We start from the raw sequence: 18,037 nt of genomic DNA on the forward strand, positions 1-18,037 counted from the left end.
TATTGTCAAATATTTCTTTTATCAGTATCAGCAGTCCACCTCTGCCAGGTCCAGACTGCAGGACCTGGGGGCAACACAATGACTGATGCCTGGGTTCAGAACATGAGGAAGGCCAGCTGGTGGGGGGAGGGGAGAAATCCAACAGGGCCTGGGGAAGTGAGGGAGATGGCTCTGGACCACCTCCCCATAGGGCAGGCTCTGGCGTCTACCTGCTAAAGAGCAGCACACTCTCCCTCAAGCCATCCCTCTCCATGACAGAACATGAGGCTGAGTCCCACAATCCCAGGAGAAATGAGGATACACATCTTTTCAAATGCAATGGCCTCTGCAAAGCTTGGCCCCAGGGATGTTGGAGCCTTGGAGTCACGGAACTCTGATGCCCATGATACCAGCCCTCTCTGCCCCCGCACTCAGAGCCACTTCATACATCCCCTCTCCCCTGACCCATCTCACCCCGTCCACATACCTGGACCAGGTCTCTACTTTCCTCCTTGTACTTCCTCTTTGTCTCTGTTTCCCTCTAGCCACATCTCTGTGTTTCTTCCTTTCACTCTCTACTTGCCCAATTCCCCTATCACTCATCCAGTGTCTCTCTCCTTACCTGTCTCTTTCTCCACGTCTCCCCAGGCTTCAGGCTATTTGCTCTGTGCATGCATCCCTGTCCAGGAGCACAGGGCACTCCTGTCTCTCCCTCTTTCCTGTCATGTTTTGTCCCAGACCCTGATCACAATGGAGGAGAATCCCCCGTATAGCAGCCGCCCATATTGACATTTGCTATAGCAATGCTGGCAGCATGTGGACAGCCAGACATTTACCCTTGGTGGCCCAGCCATGACCCAAAAGCTGCTGGAGGGCTGGCTGCTTCCCTAAGCTGGGAGGAAAAAGGGGCTCACAGGGTTCAGGGTCCCTGGGGCAAAGTGGACTGGATTGGCCAATGTAGAAGGAGCCATATGCTTACACCCAACTCTCCTGGGTGGTGTCAAAGGAACCTATCTCAGACCATGGACCTCTGCCTTCTTCATGGCTCAATATGGCAACAGGGGGAGCTTTATGGGACATCATGTGACTCGCCACAAAAATTGTGCCGTTTGCCCCCTTGGAGGCCACCTGGATTGGTGCTACTAGGGGCAGCCAGTAAGGTGCACAAGGGCACAAGAGCTGAATTAATGCAGGGCCTCCTTACTGGTCTCCTGAATCCATTCCTCACCATCAGAATAGACCCTTTCCTGGAGACCTGCCCTGCTCATCAGCACAAACCCCATCAACTAGCACGTGCGCCGTGTGCTCATGAGTATCTATGTACAGAATTAACAACCACCACCAGAGCTCCCTAAAGGATGTATCCAACTCCTCAGATGGAACTATAGGTCCCTTCCAGGCGATACAACCCCAAAGAATGATCTGTCTTCTTCCACCAACACTATACATTCTACCTGTTGGTTAACTGCGTATACAGGAACCCAAAGTGTACACTTGATGGGGAATGAGTGTCAACTTTCCTGGAAGCAGACGCTGACACAGAAACACAACTGTGACAAGTGTATTCGGGGACATTAGGAAGGACAAAGTGGAGGGGACGGGGTGGGCAGGGAAAGCATTCAGACCAAGGGGCAGATTAGACACCATCCCTAAATATATAATAACCACAGCTGGTTTGTAATGGTTCAGTGTCCTCTTCAAATTTCAAGCTGATTTCCCTCTATGTCAAAGTGATTTTGAGTTATTGCAAAGGGATCTTCTGCTCTCCTCTATGCATTCGGTCTTCTACAATACATCTGTGGCCTTGGATGAGCACATATTTGTGTGGCTGCATTTGTGTGTATACCTGTAATGGAAGACGATTATCTTCAGATCTTAGAGGTAGATCCCTGAGTGTACACATTCTCCTACTTATCTTTTCCTTCTTTGTAAAGAAGGACCTGAATTTTAATAGAAAACACACAGGGGTCTTCGTTGTATCTTTTTTTTTTTCAATATATGAAATTTATTGTCAAATTGGTTTCCATACAACACCCAGTGCTCATCCCAAAAGGTGCCCTCCTCAATACCCATCACCCACCCTCCCCTCCCTCCCACCCCCCCATCAACCCTCAGTTTGTTCTCAGTTTCTAACAGACTCTTATGCTTTGGCTCTCTCCCACTCTAACCTCCCTTTTTTTTTTCCCTTCCCCTCCCCCATGGGTTTCTGTTAAGTTTCTCAAGATCCACATAAGAGTGAAAACATATGGTATCTGTCTTTCTCTGTATGGCTTATTTCACCTAGCATCACACTCTCCAGTTCCATCCACGTTGCTACAAAAGGCCATATTTCATTCTTTCTCATTGCCACGTAGTACTCCATTGTGTATATAAACCACAATTTCTTTATCCATTCATCAGTTGATGGACATTTAGGCTTTTTCCACAATTTGGCTATTGTTGAGAGTGCTGCTATCAACATTGGGGTACAAGTGCCCCTATGCATCAGTACTCCTGTATCCCTTGGGTAAATTCCTAGCAGTGCTATTGCTGGGTGATAGGGTAGGTCTATTTTTAATTTTCTGAGGAACCTCCACACTGCTTTCCAGAGCGGCTGCACCAATTTGCATTCCCACCAACAGTGCAAGAGGGTTCCCGTTTCTCCACATCCTCGCCAGCATCTATAGTCTCCTGATTTGTTCATTTTGGCCACTCTGACTGGCGTGAGGTGATATCTGAGTGTGGTTTTGATTTGTATTTCCCTGATAAGGAGCGACGTTGAACATCTTCTCATGTGCCTGCTGGCCATCCGGATGTCTTCTTTAGAGAAGTGTCTATTCATGTTTTCTGCCCATTTCTTCACTGGGTTATTTGTTTTTCATCCAATGGAAAAAAGACAGTCTCTTTAACAAATGGTGCTGGGAGAACTGGACAGCAACATGCAGAAGGTTGAAACTAGACCACTTTCTCACACCATTCACAAAAATAAATTCAAAATGAATAAAGGACCTGAATGTGAGATAGGAAACCATCAAAACCCTAGAGGAGAAAGCAGGAAAAGACCTCTCTGACCTCAGCTGTAGCAATCTCTTACTCGACACATCCCCAAAGGCAAGGGAATTAAAAGCAAAAATGAATTACTGGGACCTTATGAAGATAAAAAGCTTCTGCACAGCAAAGGAAACAACCAACAAAACTAAAAGGCAACCAACGGAATGGGAAAAGATATTTGCAACTGACATATCGGACAAAGGGCTAGTATCCAAAATCTATAAAGAGCTCACCAAACTCCACACTCGTTATATCTTTTGAAACTGGAATTGCCAATCTCCCAGCCTCAGGCATTATACCCTCAGTTTCAGGAAATTGAATGAACATCTGTTGATGATCTTCTGTGTGCAGATACATTCATTTCCACCCTGAGAAGGGTGAATGCCCACTCATCCCATACATTTTACAAATTTCTTGTGTGTTTAACCACCTCTTCATCGCACTGACCTCAGAGATCAGCATTGCCCCTGCTTCTCAGATTACAAAGCTGAGGCTCTGAGATGGCCCCACTGAGAGCTGGCATTAGGGCTGAGATAGCAGGAACACAGGCAACGCCTCAGGAAATTGTGAGGGAAGTTTCAGAGATGCAAACCCTCAGGCAGGGTGGTGACAACAGGTGCAGGGGTGCGGTGACAAGAGTCCAGCAGGGGCGTTTCCTGGCCAACCCTGAATTCCCCGCTAAGAGTCTGAATCAGGCTGAAGGCCAAGGAAGCTGATCTACAACCTTTCATCGCATTTAGTCTCACAGAGGCACACAAACTTAGGCAGACAAGCATCCCATAAGAGCCAAGTTAAACTACAAATCTCCAGGGCATTCTTTCACACAGATCCAGAACCTTCAGAAAACCAAGGGAAACAACAGTCTTTATTTAGATAATGAACTAATTTGGCCACACTTTGGCCACAATGACATTTCAGAGATGATACCTACATGAACTGTCCTTGAACCCAGGCAGCAACTCTCTGTGGACTTCATGCTGCGCTCACTCTCCCTGCCCAGGTTGTGGGCCCTGCCAGAAATGGCCTCCAACTCCATGTCACTGAGTCCAACACCCTCCCCTCTGCACCATCTCAGCTCTCCCTTCTCATGCACAGCCTCCAATTCATTCCCATGGGATTCATGTCTCCGTCTCTTGTACTTGAGGAGCCATTACTGGAGCTTCCACTATTGTAGATCAGAAGCTCCGTGCCATTTGATGCATGTTACTCTCTCTGCATTAGGACACTTGAAGCCCCTGAGGGGGGTGTGCCTCATCTCTCACAGGGCCAGGAACATGGACTCTGTACAAGGCACGTCTACAGAACTGATACGCCTGCTTTTCTATGAAGAGACTCTTTCCTTTTCCACAAGAGACACCTGCAGCCCAGCTCAGTAAGGGAAAATGACACACCCCAACATATGTATGTCTTGAGAAAGCTGAAGAATCTTAACAGTGTCCTCAGCCAGCAGCACCCTTCATTGCAAAGCCTGTGCAGCCATCTCTACGTCTTCTCAGAGACTCAACAACACAGAAGCTGAACATGCTGAACATATCAACTCATACTGTTCAGGTCATCTCACAAATAGTAGAGGTGGAGGTGGTGGGTCCTGTCCCTGAGGACACCAAGTAGCTGGAGGTGGTACATAGAGCCCATGAACAGTGATAAAGGGGATCTGTGGGGAAAGGCCTGTAGGGTGGACCTGGTAAAGGAGGAGGTCCTCTTGCATCCATAGGGACCTACAGAACAGAAGTGACAGGTATGTTGGTATGACAGAGAAGCAGAACACCCACAGGAGCTGAAACACAATGAAGCAGGTGTCGGCACCTGGCCCCTTGTTCATTCATGGGTTCTAGTAGAATGGAGCATCAGTGCCAGAAAACTCTACCCTCCCACGAGGTCCCACCTATGACCTGAAGGTACCAGATGCCACAAGGAGAAACTACTGTCGCCACACATCACTGCCCATGTTTACAAATGAAGAAAGCCAAGGAGTCCTATTCTAGAAGACTGATGACACTAATGCCAGTCTAATAAATGAACGCATTCCAGAGAGGCAGGCATCTATGTCCAAGACCCCTCTGGTGTCCTCTTCCACCAGATCTGAAGACTTTTTACTTGCACATTGAGAACAGACAGAACATGAAGGAATGAAAGAAAACCCCAGCACCACACAGAGATTCAGGGCCACCCCAGGGTCAAAGCTCAACCTGCCATCCCATGCCTGTCCTCACTCTGCTTCCCTCCCTGACAAAGACAACTTCTGTGCAAGGCCACAGAGACCTCTGAGGAGATGGGGGTTCCTGGAGTCCTGCAGGGGGCCTGGAAATGTGTTTTCTGAGAAACATGTTACCTGTGCACATTCATTGGTCTCAGGTATGTTTATCTTAATTCACAGGTAATTCAGCTTTTAAATACAATATGAGTTGCAGAGCTATTTTGTCTCATTGTAAAAGGGAGGTAGAAATTCCACATAAAAGAATGAACAGAAACATGTCTAGATTTCAGGTGTAAAACTCCCATAAGGTATCATGAGACAAAGTGCCAGTTACAACTGCTCCCGGGACACAAGAGAACCTGCACATATAAACACAACTGAAGAACTCTGTGAGGTACTGGCCCTGCAGGTAATCACTGATTCTCTCTCTTCACGACTGCAGTTCCACATACATTTTCGAGTACACGTGCCGCTTCTGAAAATTCAGAGTATTTCCACCTAGAGAACAACTGGAAAAATTCTCTATCGCAAATTTACCAACACAGAAAGATCAATAATGAATTCTGAAATTTACCTAAGAACACTCAGCACTGCACAAAGCACACAATATAAAGTTGGAAAGAGTTTTCATCTTTTCCAGTCACGAGGCTCATCGCAGACATTCGGAACAAGTTCATCGCCTACACTGAAATAGGAAAAAATGAAAATAATAAGATAATTCCATGTAAAGAAGGTGTGGAAGGAGTCAGACACTCCAGAAGACTTGAGGGTGCAGGGAAGTGTCATCCTCCTCAAGTTATTTCCACAAACACAAAAATGAGACCCACGTGGTCCTCAGCCTCCACTCACTTGTGGCTTCCAGAGGCGCCAGCTAACATGATGATCTTAAACTGGAGAAGCCTGGAGGCTTGTGAGGACACAAATCAAACAGTAAAGACACCAGAGGACATAGAAAACCAGGCAAGGCCAGATAAAAGTTTCCAGAAAGCATTGCAACTGAAACGGGCAACAGAATTTACCTTGTCTTTCTCTGCATCCTTGGTAGAGACACAACTGATATTCCCCATGGGAGCTGCACCACGTCCTGGGTCTCATAAAGGCTGGAGGTGGATGGAGGCTGATTCTGACTTTCATAGACTGTGTGGAAGAAAAACAAACCGTCCGCCACATGTTTCATTATATTCAACTCTTTCACACTCTCAAGTCCCTTACCAGGGGCAGAGGGTTTTTCTGGTGCCTCGGATGACCCTTGAGGACAAGAGGGAGATCTGATCCTGTCCCTTGAGGAAGGTTTACAGGGCCCTGGTTCAGGTGTTTTTATAACTAATCAAGCATCTGTGAACAGCTCAGGTGTCAACTAGCTAGAAATAAAGTCAGGGGTGTGTCTCATCCCTCAGAGAGCCCAGCACATGGTCTCTGTACAAGCTACATCCTAGGGAGTACTATGTCTGTCAGCCTGTATAAGGCCTCTTTCCTTCTCTATCAGAGACACGTGTTGCCCAGCTCACTATGTGGAAATGACTGCCCATTTCATGCATGCCCTGAGAAACTTGAAGAACATTGCAACGTCCTCACTCAGGCTGACCCGAAAGCCCTGTGGTGCCATCACTGCATCTTCTCCAAACACTCAACAAGTAAAAAGACAAAACGTGTTTTATAAGTCAACTCATACTGTTCAGATCATCTTTCCAGATGGTGGAGGTGGAGGGTGAGGTCCCAGAGGCCACCAGGTTGGAGAAGGTGGGGGTAGCCCAAAGCCCACGGATGGTGATAAAGGGCAGCCCATGGGGTGTGACATGGAGGGCACTTCTGGGAAAGGAGGAAATGTTCTGGAAGACACGTTGACCTGCAGGACAGAAATTAAAGTTTTGAGATGTGTTAGGGTAAAAGGTGAAAAATCCAACACCAACACCAACACTAACATAGCTGAACACCAATGAAGCCGGAATGGTACCTGTCTCCTTCCCCTTCCCCTGGTTTCAACAGGGCAGCATCAGTGCCACAAAACTCCACCCTTCCTACTGGGTGCCACCTAGAGTTTCTAGGAGTTTGAGGAGACAAAGCAGTGCATTGCTGGCAGCATGCATGGTACTAGCCGTGTCTGCAAATGTAGGGAAGGAAGTGGCTAGTCTTAAAGGATCAGAGGGATAATTCCAGAATACTAAAGAAAGTCTGTTCCACACACACAGGCTTCTATTTCCAGGACGACTCTCTACCCAGCCCTTCACCACCTCAACAGCTCTGTCTTGGCATAATAAGAGGTGAAATGATGAGAAAGAATTTTGTTTTCGTATCATTCATTTACATCTTGAATCCATTTCAAGTTAATTCTTGGAGTGGTGTAACATAAGGTGCTAAGCTTTATTCTCATATATGTGAATATCCAATTTTCCCAGCACCAGTTATTCAAGAGACTACTCTTCTCCACTGTGTATTCTTGACTCCCTTGTCAAATAGTAGTTGACTGTGCATGCATGGGTTTAGTTTGGGCTCTCAATTTCTGTTCCATTGTCTTGTGTGTGTGCTTATGCCAGTGACATAACTGATTTCTTTGTGTTAGAATGCAGCTTGAAGTCAAGAAGTGTGATGCCTCCTGTTTTGTTCTTTCTTGCATTGGCTACTTGGGGTCTTTTTGTGGTTCCAAATCCATTTTAGGATATGTTTTTCTAATTGCATAAAAATTGCATTGGAGTTTTGATAGAGATTGCACTGAATCTCTAGATGGCTTTGGGTAGTATGGACATTGTATCCATATTAATTCCTCCAAAAGATGGACATGGGATGGCTTTTTACTGACTTGTGTGTTCTCCCATTTCTTTCACCCAAACTGAATATCATCCATTTCTCCACACAGGTTTTATAGTTTTCTGTAGAAAGATCTTTCGCTTCCTTGGCTAAATTTATTCCTATATATTTTATTGTTTTTGATGCTGTTGTAAATGGGGTTTTTTCTCTACTTCTTTTTAGATTATTTGGTTAGTGTATAGGAATGCTACAGTATTTGATATGGTGACTTTCTATTTTGCAACTTTACTGCATTTCTTGATTAGATATTAACAGATTCTTTTACATTAAACTTTTTATTTCATTCCTTTACCTTATTTAAAACAATCATTTTATTTGGGAATAGCTGACACACTATGTTACATTAGTTTCAGATGAACAACATAGTGATTGGACAAGTGTATACATTCTGCTAACCCAGGTGTAGCTATCATCTGTCACCATGCATCACTATTCCGGTACCATTCTCTATGCTCCCTATACTATATCTTCTATCTGTGATTTATTCATTCCATAACCAGAAGCCTGCATCACCCAACCCCTTTCACATACCTATGGCATCCTTGTCTTGTGCCTGATCTTAGAGGAAAATCTTTCACAATTTCATTATTGAGCATGATGTTAGCTGTGGGCTTCACATACATGGCCTTTCTTATGTTGAGATATGTTCCTTCTACACTGAATTTTTTAAGAGTTTTTTTTTTTTAGCACAAATGGATACCAAATTTTCTCAGAACATTTTTCTGTGTCTATTGACATCGTCCCATGAGTTTTCTGTTTAATTTTTGAAATGTATTTATTTAGTTTAGTTTAAATTTATTTATGTATTTCTTTAGTATTTATTTTTTCAAGTTTCTATTTAAATGCCAGTTGGTTAACATACAGTGTAATATTAGTTTCAGGAATAGAATGTAGTCATCCATCACTTACATACAACACCCAGTGTTCCTCACTACTAGCGCCCTCCTTAGCCCATCACCCATTTAACCCATCCCCCTGCCCACCTCCCTTCTAGTAACCCTCCATTTGCTATTTATAGTTAAGAGTCTTGTTTCTGGTTCATTTTTATTTCATTCAATTATGTGAGGGGACACATTTATTGATTTGCATTTCTGAAACATCCTTCCTTTACAGGGAAAAAACCCTTCATCACGGTCAATGATCCTTTTCATGTGATGCTGAATTTGGTTTGCCTGTACATTATTGGGAATTTTTCATCTATATTCATCACGGGGATACTGGCCTATAGTTTTCTGTTCAGGTAGTATCCTTTTCTGGCTTCCTACCAGGGTAATTCCAGTCTCATGAAATGAGTTTGGTGGTGTTCATTCCTTTTGAATCAGTGAGAGAACTGCTGTTAGTTTCTTCTACAAACGTTTGGTCAAATTCACCAGTGAATCCACCTGGTCCTGGGCTTTTTTCCCCTGAGAGAATTTCAATTACTGATTCAATTTACTTGCATTGGTTATCTTCTTGTACTGGTACAGTCTTCCTTTAATGGGTCTGTGCAAACCTTCTATTTCTTCCTGATACAGTCTTGGTAGGTTGCGTGTTTCTAAGAGCCTATTCATTTCTTCTAGGTAGTCGGTTTGCTGGCCTCTAATTTGGCCATAGTCGCCTCTTTGTCTCCTTTATGTTTCTGTGGTATCAGATGTAATGTCTTCTCTTTCATTTACAATTCTTTTGATTTGGGTCCTCTCTCTGTCTTAGCATAGTCTATGTACAGTCTTGTCAATTTTGTTTCACTCTTCAGAAAACCCACTGTTGGTCCTCTTCATATTTTCTATTGATTTCATGGTCTCAATTTCATTGGTTTCCACTCCCATATGTATTACTGTCTCCCTTCTGAGAACATTGGACGTAGACTGTTGTTTTTTTCTAGTTCTTTGAAGTTAAAAGTAGTTTGTTCATTTGAGTCCCAAATCTATCCTCCACGCATGCAAATCCAGTGACTCATCAGAGAACCTTCAACAGGTCTTTCCTGTCCTATCTGTCATTCTCAGAACTTGAGAAATAGAACCAGAAATTTTATTTGAAGACAAAATAGATGAAAACTTCCCTAATGCGGGGAAGGAAATAGATCCAGAAGCAGGACGCACAAAGAACCCCCAATATATTCAACAGAAGCAGATCCACACCAAGTCATATAGTAATTAAAACACAAAATGTCATGATAAAGAAAAATTTTAACAGCAGGAAAACAAAAGATGACAGTTACCTACAAGGGATACCCCATAAGATTATCACTGGATGTTTTTCAGAAGAAACTTTGAAACCGTAAGTAAGCAGCATGGTATGGTGAAGGTGCTGAATGTAAAACATCTGCAGCCAAAGAGAGTCTATCCAGCACACTATCATTCAGATAGAAGGAGAGATCAAGAGGTTCCCAAATAAATACTAAGCGAGTTCACAACCAACAAACCACCCCTGCAAGAAATGTTAAAGGGGACTCTTTAAGTGGAAAAGAAATACCTAAATTGACAGTATTAAAGGGTGAAACGCAAAAGCAATAAAAATGAGTATATCTGTAAAACACCAGTCAAAGTATTCACAATATGAAAGGTTTTGACATATGAACACTACATATCTACAACACGGGGAGGAGAGGAGTAAAGAACTGGTTCAAACTTAAACAACTATCAGCTTAATATAGACTTCTATATGCAGAAGTGGCTAGGTACAAACCTAATAATAACCACAAATCAAACACCACTAATACATATGCAGAATATAAAGACAAGCAATTTCAACTGTGCTACTAAAGAAACCCAGAAAACCATAAAAAAGAGAAAGAGAAGAAAGGATCAGAAAGATTCAGAAACATCAAGTAATAAAAGGACAAGTACATGTCTATCAATTACTTTGAATGGAAACAGAATAAATGCTCAAGTCAAAGGCACTGGGTGACAGACAGGGGCATCTGGATGGCTCAATCGCTTGAGATTTCGACTCTTGATTTTGGCTCAGGCCATGATCCCAGGATCATGGGATTGAGCCCCAATTGGGCTCTGCACTGAGCATGGAACTTGCTTAAGATATATTCTCATCTCCTTTCTCTCTCTCTCTCTCTCTCTCTCTCTCTCTCTCCCCCATTCCCCTCACCCCACCATCCCATGCCTGTGCTCTCCCTCTTCATAGTAAAAGGCACTGGGTGATAGAATGAATAAAAATATAGGACCCATCTATCTTCTACCTACAGGAGACTAATTATAGAACTAAAGTATCAAAAGAAAACTGCAGTGGCCATACCTATATCAGACAAAATAGATTTAAAAATAAAACTGTAACAAGAGACAAAGAAAGACACTATAATAATAAAGGTACAATCCAACAAAAAGATAGAACAATTGTAAACATATATGTGCTCAACCTGAGAGCATCCAAATACACAAAACAGTCAAAAACTAAAGTAAAGAATTCATAGTCATACAATCATAGTAGGGCATTTTAACACCCCAATGACATCAGTGGAGAGAGCATTCCATCAGGAAATCAACAAGGAAGTAGTGATTTTGAATGACAGAGCAGATCAGGACATCCCATCCTAAAACTGATATATTTAGGACATTCCATCCTAAAATAGCACAATAAACATTCTTTTCTTTTCAGGTGCACATGGAACTTTCCCCACACTTGATAAAATATTAGGTCATAAAACAAGCCAAAACAAAATCAAACCGATCGACATCATACCATGTGTCTTTTCAGACCACAATGCTATGAAAGTAGAAGTCTACAACAAGAAAACAATCTGGAAAAGGCACAAAAACATGGAAGTTAAATAACATGCTCCTAAACAATCAATGGGTCAACCAAGAAATCAAAGAAGAAATCCAAAACGACATGGAAACAATTGAAAATGAAAACACAACAATCCAAACTTTTGTAAAGCAGGAAAACTGGTGCTAACAGGGAAGCGTATAGCAATACAGGTCTGCCTCAGGAAAGAAAAAAAAAAAAAACCCTGAAGTAAACTCCATAACCTTATAGCTATAAAAGCCAGACAAAGGACAACAAACAAAACCCCCAAACAGCAGAATGAAGAAAATAATTAAAAGCAGAAGAGAAATAAACGATATAGAAATTGAAACTACAGTAGAACAAGGAAATGAAATTAGGAGCTGCTTCCATGAAAAGAACAATAAAATTGATAAGCCCTAGCCAGACTAATCACAAAACACAAATGACGCATATAAACAACAATGACAGAGTAGAACAACCAACACCACAGAAATACAAACCATTGTAACAAAATATTATGAGAAACTATATGCCAACAAGTTGGACAAACTGGATTATATGGATCAATTCCTAGAAACATGTAACCTACCAAAACTGAAGCAGAATGATTTGAACAGATGGTTTACTAGCAAGGAGACAGACTCAGTAATCAAAAATCACCTAACAGACAACAGTCCAGGACCGGACGACTTCACAAGCACATTCTATCAAACATCTGATGAAAAGTTGGTGCCTATATTTGTCAAACTGTTCCAGAAAACGGAACAGGAAGGAAAATACCCAAATTAATTCTATGAGACCAGCATTACCCTGATACCAAAACCAGATAAAGACACCATGAAAAAACAAAACTACAGGTCCATATCGTTCATGCACACAGATGCAAATGTCCTCAACCAAGATTTAGCAAACAGAATCCAACAACATATTCAAAAAATAGTCCACCAGCATAAAGTGGGTGGTGAATGTAAAACTGAAGCAGGTCTACGAATCTCTGAATGAGAAAATGGACAAAAAAAGAAAAATAGAAAAAAGCGGAAGTGTATCAGACAGGGGATCTAAGCATCAATTTTCATAAAGACAAAGTATCATCAGGCTTTTTCTTCTAAAATTGATTCACAGTGTTTGCTTAGGACAATCTTGCCCACACTGAGAAGTGGTCTTGGTAAGTTCTTTGACAAGCAGCAGTCTCAGAGGGATGCCATGAATCAGCTTTTAGTAAAAACTGCAATCAATTTAAAAGTATTCCAGTTTTTCATGAGTCCATGAGAAATTAGAAAACATACCAATTCTCAACTGAAAAGGAGATAAGGTAACGAGTATGTTTTTAAGATATTACTGATGAGATTTCTTCCAACAAAGACAAGAAAGGATAGCTGTAACAAATTCTGTTGCAGGAATAATATTGAACATTCAAATAACGGGAAGTGCCTGACACAAGGTACCTGTCAGGTTTTCAGTTGTTTTCAACGACTACAACATTTTTGGGAAAAAAATACCACTGAAAATTAATAAAAGCATGTATGATGTGGAGGGCACATTGTGTTTTTACCTCTGGCTCTGGTTCTGGCAGGACTCGGAGAGTGGGTCCCAGCTGATTCTTCTAGAAGGTCCCGAGAGTCAACATTTGGTGTCTTCACTTCCCGACTGAATGCGGCTCCTGTTCCTCCAAATTTGTGACAGGGTTTGTCCTCAAAAACAAGCCTGAACATGGAACAAACCAACCCCAGCCTCTCTGATGTGGCATCGCGGGATCCCGTGAATCCACAGATCTTGAGTGAAATACATCTTGTTCACATACCGGCAGGGGAAATGAGAAACAAACCACAGAACATCCCAGAAATGCAAGGGACTGTGCCGCTCACTGACCATCCAGCGCTTCCTGGATGCTGCCCAGCACCCCACCTCAGTACTTAGCCCCACCACTGCAGAGACATCATGTGGCTGTGAAGTCTCCAGAGTCTCCCCCAGGCCCTGGGGCGGAGCCTGCTGGAAACCCAGCTCTGGCTCTTTGCCCATACTCAGAGACACTAGGTCCTCAGAAGCAAGGAAGCCTTTCCAGCTCTGAAGCACCCTGGATCAGAAAAGCCTAATGGGTGCCTTCTCAGACCATCACTGCACCTGCAGAGGACCAGCCTCTCCCTGGGCGTGGTGTGTGCACGCCCTCTGGGGGCTGCCTTGGGAATTCCTGCAATGCTCAAGGCCATGGCCGCTCAGCTGGAGGTACTGAGGGTGCCTGTTAAGCCTGGTCCAGTTAAGTCTGTCCTCCAGATTGGGAAGGGTCTTAGTGACAGGGCCTGGGACACAAAGAAGTCTTTTCCTTCTCCTTTTTACTGAATGATGAATGAAACTGAATTTATTGATATAACGATATAACTTGTAATGCTTTAAGCAGCATTCCCAGAAATACAGACTGCAAATTGACACATGCTGAATGAACCACAGGCAGTGGTGTTTCCACAAAAATACTTGGGTTGAATAAAAAATTGACACCCCTGAGAAAGAGATACAGGCTTCCAGCTACGGAATGAATACGTCATTGGGATACAAGGTACAGACTATGGAATATAGTCAATCCTGTAGGAAAGTGTTGCATGCTTTCGCATGATAGCTACACTTGTCTAGGTATATGGAGAGCATAATGTATACACACGGAATCACTGTGATATATGCCTGAAACTAATACAACATGGTGTGTCCACTATATGTCAATAAAATTTGACAATACTTTAAGTTTCTCCTTCACCATTAAAAATTATTTCTAATTGAGAACATATGGAATTCCTTTTATACCATATTCTCTAATGTCACCATCTTGATGTTGAGAGCTTATTTTTCACGTTGTCAGTAATGTGTTTGATGACACAAATGTGACAAGGTCAGAATGCATACCTAGAGGGAGCTACACATCTGTTATGAATTTCCTGCCTCTATATGGGTAATATTTTCAATGAAAAGTGCTTTAGGGATGAAGATGGGTGAAATAATTTCCATCAGACTCAGAGGTAGATAATTGTGCCTTCAAATAATAATTGCCATGTCTTCACTATCAGAGGAAGGCTGGGTGAAGACATAGGTTTCTCTTTTCATGTAAGAGAAGGCGGTGGTGTTTTAAACTGCTCACTTACAATCCAGAATCCAGAGATCAGCAGTAGATGTAAGAATAGCAATGCACTATCATCTTGCACATAACTAGCTCTGTTGGAGAAGTGGAGAAAGTACACTAAAGATGGCTGATTGGACTAAAACAAACTCTGGTCTCTAGCTTAGAGACCCCTCCTCCGGGTTCTCCTTCCTTTGTTTGCTGCACATTCCACAACCACCCCCCCCCCCACACACACACACACAAATATATGGAGGCTGATAACTATAAATTACCCTTCCTGCTCGCATTCGGGACTCAGATCTTTGGAGAACGCGGTCTCCTCTGAGCCTGCCAGTGTTAAATAAATCTCCAATCCACCAAGATCTCTGAGTGACTCTTGGTTTTTCCGCCAGCGTTCCAGCCTGGTTCCGTAACAAATTTGGTTCCCTGACCAGGAAACCCAACTGTGCTGGCCCATTGTTGCCACCGGTTTGGGAGAACAGTGAGGCACTGACGGAATGAGGGATCACAAGGGAGAGTGCGCACCCTGCCTGAATTTCAGCAGTCTCCTTCTCTGTCCCCTAGGGCTGGCCCCACTCTGCCGTTCCTGCCGGACTCAAGGAGACATGGCAGGTGAGGACCTGGACCCAATGTCGGAACAGGTAAGGCTGGGGCCCAATCTAGTCAGGCCCACTCGCAAGAGTGGAAGGGGCATTTTATCACTCCCCGAGACTTCGGAAGTCTCACAGGTGGGGATTCTATGGTAGGGAATATAATAACCTCTGGTGTGTATGTGAATGTGAGTGTACAATTTGGTCTAGCTTGCCTGCCGAGTTCGATTCTGTGGCTCCACAGACAGGCACCCTTGAGGTCCCCAGGGGCCCATGGAGGCTGAGGGGGCCTGTCTGCAATTCCATGATGCATGGCACTCAGTCTGTGGTGATATCAGAATGGTTTCTGATCGTGTGTCGCGGGGCTGGGACTTGTGGGGCTGAGCATCACCTGGGTTCCTTCAGGACATATCCAGGCAGGCATCTGGCTGGTCTCCTCATTGGAAGGGGCGCCCCTGTCCCTCTGTATTTGTGACTCTGCCTCATGGGAGCATTGTGGGGTCAGGATGGAGCAAGGAGAGCCAGGCAAAGGTTTTAGCTGCGTTATCCAGAGACTCACCCAGGGAGCCAAAGAGGCAACAGACCGCTCCCCTAATGTCCCCCTCTTCATGGCTCTTTATGTTCCCTTCCCCCTCCCCTGAGCTTGAAACTCCTCCCCCAGCAGACTCGCTGCTGCCACTGCTGCCACTGCTGTGGCCACCACAGCCAGGGGGCTGCCTCAGCAGCCACCCATATCTTCTCCCCTTCCAGGCCAGAGAACCCTCCCCCACAAGGCCCCGCAGCCAGATTGTGCCCTTGGCCAGGCGCAGGCATTCTCCAGATGCCGGTCTACATCCGCTGATATCAAGATGCTCTCAAGGGGATCACAGCAGGGGACTGAGAAGGCCATAAATATGTCCAGCAGCAAGGGGGGAGGCCCAGAACCTCCTTAGCAAGGGGCCAATGAACCTACTGCAAGGGGAAAGGACATTAGAAAGAATAAGTGTCCCAACCAGGGAAAGTCCCAAAACCCAACGAATATCAGGAGGAACCTCGAGAAGGGGAACTTATCGGTCTAGCTGAGATAGAACCAGACTAAAAGGGGACACTGACTCTCTCTCTCCCTGTTCCTCTGCTTAATAGATGTGAGAGATCCTCCCTCATTTCCCAGGTTAACAGCTATAATTGGAGCCTACCTCGGGACAGGGACTTTAAGGAATATTCCCAAGCAGTTGCTGCTTCTACCTCCCCCTCCCCCTCATGTTTCTGCACCAACTTGGGTGTGACCCTATACCATCCTCGGTGTCTCAGGCACCATTGGTTCCTCCTCCCACCCTCCAAGTCAAGGAACAAAGTGCACCCTCCTTGGACCACCCATTTCAGATACCTCCACTGGTGCCCCAAGTGAAAATTGACAATGGGGAAAAATCGATTGGTTTTAGGTGGATGCAGGTGAAACATATTCGATGTTTAAACTAATTTAAGTTTATTGGACCTGTCTTTAAAGTTATTGGCAAAGGTCAAATAAGCTCATGTTATCTCTGTTGCAATTTGTTAATGATAGTTAATTTTGTCTGTCTCAAAGTTTTCATGGGTAATTGTTAAGATAACTTTCAAGGTCCTTGGTAACCTGAAACTTTCCAATGCTAAAGCTTTGATTATTGAACATAGGTTTGTGTTTTTAACTTCCTATTGCTGAGAAATTAAGGCTATTCGGACCTATTGGAAAACATGCTTTGTACTTAATTTGTTCATGAACTTACCATCTAACAAAATTCTGATATAAACATCTCTCACTTGGTTACTAAGTCCTCACTTGGAGACTAAAGTTTCCTAAGAGTTAAAATTCTGCTAAATGTACTTAAGACTGATGAAAATAAAGAAAGCAACTCTGTATGTAGGAAAATAGGAGATATATAAGAAAGATATAAGGAATGGAAATACAGTTTCGTTGAGGGTAGAAGAAAGTAATTTTGTCCTAAATGAGACTGGTTATTTGGAAAGAAATGGCTTTGGGACAAAATTTAGAAGCAAAAGAATGTTATAGAAGGTTGAGATGAATGGAATTTTAAAAGTACACTAGTATGAAATCCTGCTTTTCTCTCTGCTCAAATGACAAAGTTTTCTTGAACTGTTGATCTGCTCTTGATAAGACAATGCAAACAAAGGTTTATCCTCTGGGAAAATCAACGTTTTAGGTCTCATCTGTATCAGGTCTTTGATTAGTTAGTTAAAACTTCTGAATGTTAAAGGAGCTAGGTTTTGATAACAAGTATATAATGCTGTACATTCACCTTTGGGATATTTTATTGCCACTTTGGTTGAATATATAAAATTGTAAGATTTGTAATGATCTGTAATCCTATTTAGGATGCACTTATGACTGCTGGGGTTTTAACAAATCTCTCAGGATTTAAATGGTAAATGAAGTCTTCTTGACCAATTAGGCCCTTTTATTTGGGATGTTAAGTTACTTGGAAAAGCTCTGTCATACGATGGTAAACCTTATAGATTGTATTGCAGGGGTAAGTGCTGTAACTGCCCGCGTATATGCAATTCCTAAAATTTTAATGTTTTGATATAAGGTGATCACTTAATATTCTGATAATTTGAGATGTTGTGTGTCACAGA

General features: G+C 43.3%; 1 long non-coding RNA gene across 2 annotated transcripts in view; it reads right to left on the minus strand.

Annotated features, from left to right (window-relative positions):
- LOC113595704 (uncharacterized) overlaps positions 1 to 10,993 on the minus strand; it is a 48,190-nt gene extending 37,197 nt beyond the window's left edge. The window contains exon 1 of one of the 2 annotated variants that reach the window (XR_008288988.1): positions 6,226 to 10,993. This is a non-coding gene — a long non-coding RNA (uncharacterized LOC113595704). The remainder of the gene's footprint in view (positions 1 to 6,225) is intronic. The other variant, XR_008288989.1, reaches the window with a different exon arrangement.
- Between the last annotated feature and the right edge of the window lie 7,044 nt (positions 10,994 to 18,037).

Source organism: Acinonyx jubatus, chromosome A3, assembly GCF_027475565.1.
Source record: "Acinonyx jubatus isolate Ajub_Pintada_27869175 chromosome A3, VMU_Ajub_asm_v1.0, whole genome shotgun sequence".
NCBI lineage: Eukaryota > Metazoa > Chordata > Mammalia > Carnivora > Felidae > Acinonyx > Acinonyx jubatus.